General features: G+C 37.8%; 1 protein-coding gene across 1 annotated transcript in view; it reads right to left on the bottom strand.

Moving 5' to 3' along the window:
- The window catches only part of SH3D19 (SH3 domain containing 19), a gene marked incomplete at its 3' end in the record, with an annotated part of 63,375 nt that overhangs the window by 25,221 nt on the left and 31,433 nt on the right, over positions 1-6,721 (bottom strand). The window contains exon 4 of the mRNA XM_008587202.1: positions 1,417-1,459. The remainder of the gene's footprint in view (positions 1-1,416; positions 1,460-6,721) is intronic.

Raw genomic sequence — 6,721 nt, 5'->3', positions numbered from 1 at the left:
AAAAAAAAAAAAAAGGAAAAAAAAAAAAAAAAAAAAAAAAAAAGAATATCCTCTTCCTCTTCACTACACCTCTGTCCCAATGCAAATCTATCTTTTAGGTGTTTTGAGTTTACATGTTCACTTCTAGATCCTGATATGTGACTCTGTGTTCCTGGCCAGCTTTGTATATGGTTTGATGATTAATCTTTAATACTGACGAGCTGTAGTGATTGAGGCATGTCCTCTTTCATCCTTTGCTTAATCTGATTCTATATTCTCATGTATAAATTTTACCTTCAACCTGATTTCCTATCAAACATCAATTGTATGACCCTGAGCAAATCAATCAACAGCTCTGAGCCTCAGTTTTATCATCTAACAAATAGCGATAATGATACCAGCTCTGCCTTTCTCTAGCACTCCATGGAAAATAAACAAAAATAAAAAAGCACTGCCATTATCAAAATTGTGCATATACACACACTCTCATGCCAGCTTGTGAAATAGGAGAACCTGATCATTGATTAAACTTGAACTGCATTCCCTAAGAATCTCTGCTTACAGCTTTTGTCTAGCTAAATAGTAAGAGTTACTAGTTAATAAATGTGGAGCCTTATACATTCATTAATCCTTATGACAACCTTGTGATGTAGGTATGATTAGCACCATTTTAAAGATGGAAATACAGAAGCTAAAAAGATTAAGTAGCTTGCCCAAGGTCACATGGTGGGAAAGTAACAAAGTCAGGATTTGAACCTGATTCTGTCTGACTCTAATGTTCTTCTTCATTATTCTACACTATACTGTAAGAAATGTGAAAGCAAGGAACATGACTTACAAAAATCTATCCATGCGTTCACCCGCCTTGCCCACACTTCCTTCCTTCTGTTTGTTCATTTACCCTTCCATTCGCTCTACCATCTGACTGTCCATTCGTCCTTCTCTATCTATCCAGCTCTTCTCTCTTCACTCCCCTCCACCCTCCCTCTCTCCAAGCAGCTGTCCGTCACTTATCCATCCAGCTATCTGTTCTGCCTGTCCACCTCTTTTCCTTTCTTTACCCTTCTATTCAATTTTCTATCCCGTCATCCATCCACTTATGTAGGCAACATTTATTAAGAGGCTGTGAGGTACAAAGCATTTCTTTGAAGCAGTTACAACAATGCCTTACATGTAGCAGTTGTTTAACAAACACTTTTAAAAATCAACCTCAGTAAATAATTACAATCAGAAGAACATTTTCAGGCCTGCATCACTTCTCTCAAGCAAAATCTTCATCATTCAAACTTCTAGGTTAATTCAGGAGATGTACTGATGAGGCAGAACACAGTAATACATTGCTTATGAAGGAGAAATATTTAACTTGCTAACTGAATGACACACTTTTATTTCAATTATTAGCACAATATATGTCCTCTATCAAAAATATAACCATACCTCCTATCTCGATGAAGTTCACTCTGAATAGAAGTCCGAGAAGCTATAGAAAAAAGAATAAGCTGGTATAGTACAAAATTAGTACATTCAATAAAGGTTTAAATTTTCATAGAGTACACAATTGCACAGTTAGCTTATACTTGACATCACATAGAATGTATGAATTTTATCAGCCCTAAGTAGAAAAGTAAGTCAAAATGATCTTTTTATACATATGGTATAAAATTAATTATAGTTATATATTTGAATTACATAAGAAAATGCAGATTTGAAAAACTGCCCAAAGCACATTCTGTGGTTCTGAAAGTAATTTGAGGAATGAACAGAGAAAAGAAGACAGTTATTAAATATAAATTACATGGTAGGAGCATTAAGATGACATGAAATAACAACAGGCAAAAAAAATTTAAAATACCTATTCTAATCCATATGACCATACTTTTGTGATGTTTGTTTATAACTCTACTGTAAAGAGTGAAAGTGATCAAATTTTTATCTATTTTCTAACTTTTCTGGAATTTTACAAACTATAAGTTGTTTTGTTATTTAAGAGATAATTATAATAAATGCAAAAGGTGTTCAAATTACTTTTACAAACATATCTATAGCACATATTATTGTATATGCAGCACTGACTTTTTCCTCAAGTTTCAAACTCAAAAAGCTTGGTAGTTTAAATTTTTTCCAAATTTTATTTTATAAAACAAATCAAGTCTTAATCAGACAATCTGGAAAGTATGTCACATATGTGGTCAATTTTTATGTAAGAGAGAATATTATCTCTATTTTCAAGAAGCATGTTCTTAAAATCCCTTTGGAAAAAAGTCTTCAAATACCTACACAAAGATTTGTGCACAAGGGGAATTTGTTTCATATATAAACTATCTCAACCAGCTGCTTTCATGTCTCTCCAATACTCCATTATTTCAATTCTTCTGATTTGAAAAGATTAGAAGTATCGATCTTTTCTTTCTTCCTCCTATTAACTTCTGCTTCTCTCTGAACAAGGAGGCTGCCAAAGCTGGGGAGGCAGTGGTGGAGGTGGGCGATGGGAATGAAATTTTTAGGCTGTGATTGGAGCTGTGACAGCTGAACCTATGCTCGGTTGGCAAAGCAAACCTCTAACATCTGAAACCAAAACTCCTGTATCTCAACATGGAAGATGGCCTTATATTCATATCATCACCTGGTTTGACTGACATATTTCTATTAAGAGCTAAACCAAGTTGTGGTACATTTGGTCTATTAGAATAAAAGAGGACAGAGAGGCTAGAGCTCTGCATGGTGCACCTGATTGGCAAGAATGGTTTCATTAAGTCAGAGGTTCACCTTAGGCGCTCCAATCACATCACCACAATCACTAAAGCTGGAGTCAGCAGACGCTGCACTTTTAAAAGACTTCATGTTATTGTCACAAACATACCTCTTCCACGGGGCATTTTTGCTGTGCACTATTCATGAGTGCTGAGGGAAAAAAAGAAGGGGTTATAGAAGAGGAAGGGGAGAAAAAAGAGAGAACCCTGTTGCCTATGCTCTAAGAGGAATCTGGGAGTGAGACTGTCTGGCCATGCCACTGTTTTTCCCCATTCTGCACATTTAGAAAATAAAAGTTGATGAACCATCATTTCAGAGAGTAAAGAAATAGGTAGCTGCAAAGATTCGTCTGTATAGACCAGGGCATCTACCCATATAACCGCAGCCAAAAATCTGCCTGAAGTTTTTAACAACAGTACAAAAAAATCTAAAACCATTTTGCAAAATCAATTTGCTACTTTCAAAAGGGATCAATTTTAAAGTATGAATGATACTTAAAAGGTAATCAGCAGTTGATTCATGTTCTTTTAAATCAGTGGCTTTTAACTTGCTTCTGCCCCTTCGCACCAAGGTCGTTAGTAACAGGCACCGGCAGCAGTGCTGGTGCCACTCTGCACGCAGCCGAACAAGCAGAGAGGTCTCGAGGTCCTACTCGCACGTCTCCTTCTCCACGTCCCCTGAGAATCGTTGCTTTTCCCTCGTCTTCTCTCACTGGTTTTCACACTCACACATCTATGAAACTTCTCTTTTCTCCTTTGATTCGTATAGAATGATTGACACTTTTTGTCAGTGCTGAACAAGTTTAATAGCTAAAAACTTTAGATTTTCATGTGCTGTCTCACACTCTTCCTGCTAATTTCTTAACTATCCACTTGTACATCTCATTCTCACTTTCCCAGATTAAACATATTTGATGTAATTGTTGCCAAGAGAATTAAATTTGCCACCAATGCCCATGGAGACCAACATGTCCCGTGTGACCTCTGCCACAAGCTGCTGATCTCTCGAGCATTTGGGGTTAGAGCTACAGAACAAAGGCAGTATTTTCAGTTGAAGTTATCCTATCCTTTTATAGGATTATTTTCAAACTCTTCTAGTTCAAATGGTTAAAAAAATTTTTTTCTTCTAGTGAAGTGAAGCAGTGGAAGTGGAGAAGGAACAAAGAAATCTGTAACTAGTTGTGATCAACTAGTTGTGAACACCACTGCACTCGGACAAACCCAACTGGTTAAATTAAGTATAAGACATATTCGCATTAGGTTGTTTATAGAACTGAGATGTTGATTTGCAACATTACTACCAATAAAGAATCCTCCCAAGTTCCAGGAGGATCATAAGCCTGGAAAGACCCTCAGTGATCACTCTACTCAAACTTCACAAGGGAGGTTCAGCCATAGAGAGGTTAAATGAATCCCAGGACACACAGCCCATTCAGGGCAAAGCTGGGAGCAGTTTGTTTCTTGAAGCAGTTTAGCTCCAAGAGAGCCTGGAGAGCTGGATGCTAGTTCTAAATCTAAATAATTCAAATTATTGATTAAATGGTGATCAGAAGAAATAAACACATAGGAGGATTATTATATTATAAATATCCTTGCTGCTGTGGGTCAAATGTGTCCCGCCAAAGTTCATGCATTGGAAACTTAAAGACCCGCTGTGTTCAGAGGGTGGGAAATCTAATTATGGTATTTGAAATGTGGGGCCTTAAAAGGTGATGGGATTGTGCTTTTGTGAATGGATTAATCCATTCATGGAGTAATGGGCATCGTTCTGAGAGTTTTAAAAGGAGAGCAAGTGAGGAGCTTAGCTCTCTTGCTTAGCCCATTCTCACCATGAGACACCCTGCCTTGCTGTAGAGAGTTCCCACCAAGAACCAGATGTGCCCTTTGGACTCTGGACTTCCCAGCTGCAAACCTATAATAAATTTTGTTTCTTTATAAATTACATAGTTTCAGGTATTCTGTCATAAGCAACAGAAATGGACTAATACACTTTCTATAAAACTACCTTATCAATAAAAATCACAATAATAAAAAACTCACTGACTATATTTGTTTGGGATAGGGTGTGAGCTAGATACATTTCACATAACAAGAACATCCATGGAGTGGAAAGCTCAATGGCCTTGAAGTCAGGAAGCCTAGGTTCACATCCTGGCTCTACCTTGTGAAGCCATTTAACCCTTCTGAGCCTCAGTTTCCCTACTAACATCTAACATGCAGAGTGTTGTTTTGTAATGTATGTGACACAGGTCCTGACTTATGGTAGGTAATCAATATTATCTAAATCTGAATTTCAGAGAATAATTTTATCTTAAAAAGTTAGCAAAAGCCATACCAGTCAGCCACCAGAACAAACAAATGGAAGTTGGTAAAAGAAGAACATGGAATTCTAGATATATCCAATTAGAACACATCAAAAGGTATTACCAAAAATACTTAAGGCTCACACAAATGAATGCAAGAAGAAGGGCCCTAAGGCTTCAGAGGAATCATAATCATTATGAAAAATTTTGAAACACTACCAGTTAAGAAATATTGCTTTAAAAATGTAAATGTGGTATATCTACACAATGGAACACTATTCAGCCATAAAAAAGAATGGAATTCTGCCATTCGCAGCAACATAGATGAGCCTGGAGAAAATTATGTTAAGTGATATAAGCCAGGCACAGAAAGAGAAATACTGCATGTCCTCACTCATATGTGGAAGCTAAAAAAGTTGATTTCATAGCAGTAGAGAGTAGAATAGCAGTTACTAGAGACTAGTAAGGGGAGGCGGGAGGGGGAGATGGGGAGAGCGTGGTCGGTGGATACAAACTTGTAGATAGGAAGAACAACATCTAGCATTCTACAGTAATAGAGGGAGAATTCAGTCAACAACAAATTACTGTGTATCTTCAAATAGCTGGTTGAGAGCATATTGAATGTTTCCAACACAAAGAAGTGACAAATGTTTGAGGTGATGGATATGCTAAATACCCTGATGTGCAGTGCAGTGTATAAATGTACCCAAATATCACATTGTACTCCATACATATATATAATTGTCACGGGTCAATTAAGAAAAAAAAAATTTCAGAGACAGAGTAGATTAGAGGTTACCAGAAAATGGGGGTTAGGGGCCGGCCCGGGGGTGCACTGCTACAGTGCGCCGCTTGGGAGCATGGCGGCGCTCCCGCCGAGGGTTCGGATCCCACATACAGACCAGTTCCCGCTCACTGGCTGAGCGAGGTCCAGCCGCAACACCGAGGGTTGCGATCCCGTTGCCAGTCCCGGTCCGGTACGGGCGCGACGCTGAGGGTTGCGATCCGTTGCCGGACACGAAAAAAGACAAAAAGGAAAAAAAAAAAAGAAAGAAAATGGGGGTTAGGGGTGGGGATAAGAAGTTATTGCTTAATGAGTACGGAGTTTACGTCTGGGATGACAAAAATGTTTTGGAAATAGATAGAGGTAGTGGTTACACAGCATTGTAAATATAATTAATACCACACAATCGTATTTTAAAAAATACTTAAAATGGTAATCTTTATGTTATATATATCATATCACAACATACATACATACATAAATATGTGATGAAGTCTTTCTCCTTACCAGGGGTAGATGACTGAGTCTGGGATAGTAAAGCACACATTTTAATAGGCTGGCTAAGAAAAAAATTGTTTACTACTGTTTTTAATAGACTAGGCAAAAAGGGGGTAAAGGGGGATGGCACAATTATTCCTCTTCCGTATTTACATGGTACCACAAGAGGATCTGTTTGGCTTTCTTGCCTAAACATCAGGAATAAATACAAACAAATATTTCTTTTGTGTTTACAAAGTAACTGACATATAGAATTAAAAGACAACTGGGTTAGTTAAACAAACAAAAAAAACCCCACCAGACACCTCAAAGCAAGGGTTTTCCCTTCGTTTCCTCCTCTCTCTGCTAGGGCCCTGTGTTACCGATTTCCTCCTCTTGCATGCTCCCCTGATGCCAACATGTCTGCA

Source organism: Galeopterus variegatus, unplaced genomic scaffold (assembly GCF_000696425.1).
Source record: "Galeopterus variegatus unplaced genomic scaffold, G_variegatus-3.0.2 Scaffold4280, whole genome shotgun sequence".
Lineage (NCBI taxonomy): Eukaryota > Metazoa > Chordata > Mammalia > Dermoptera > Cynocephalidae > Galeopterus > Galeopterus variegatus.
The sequence above is the reverse complement of the archived record's forward strand: the minus strand, read 5'-3'. Positions and strand labels throughout refer to the sequence as shown.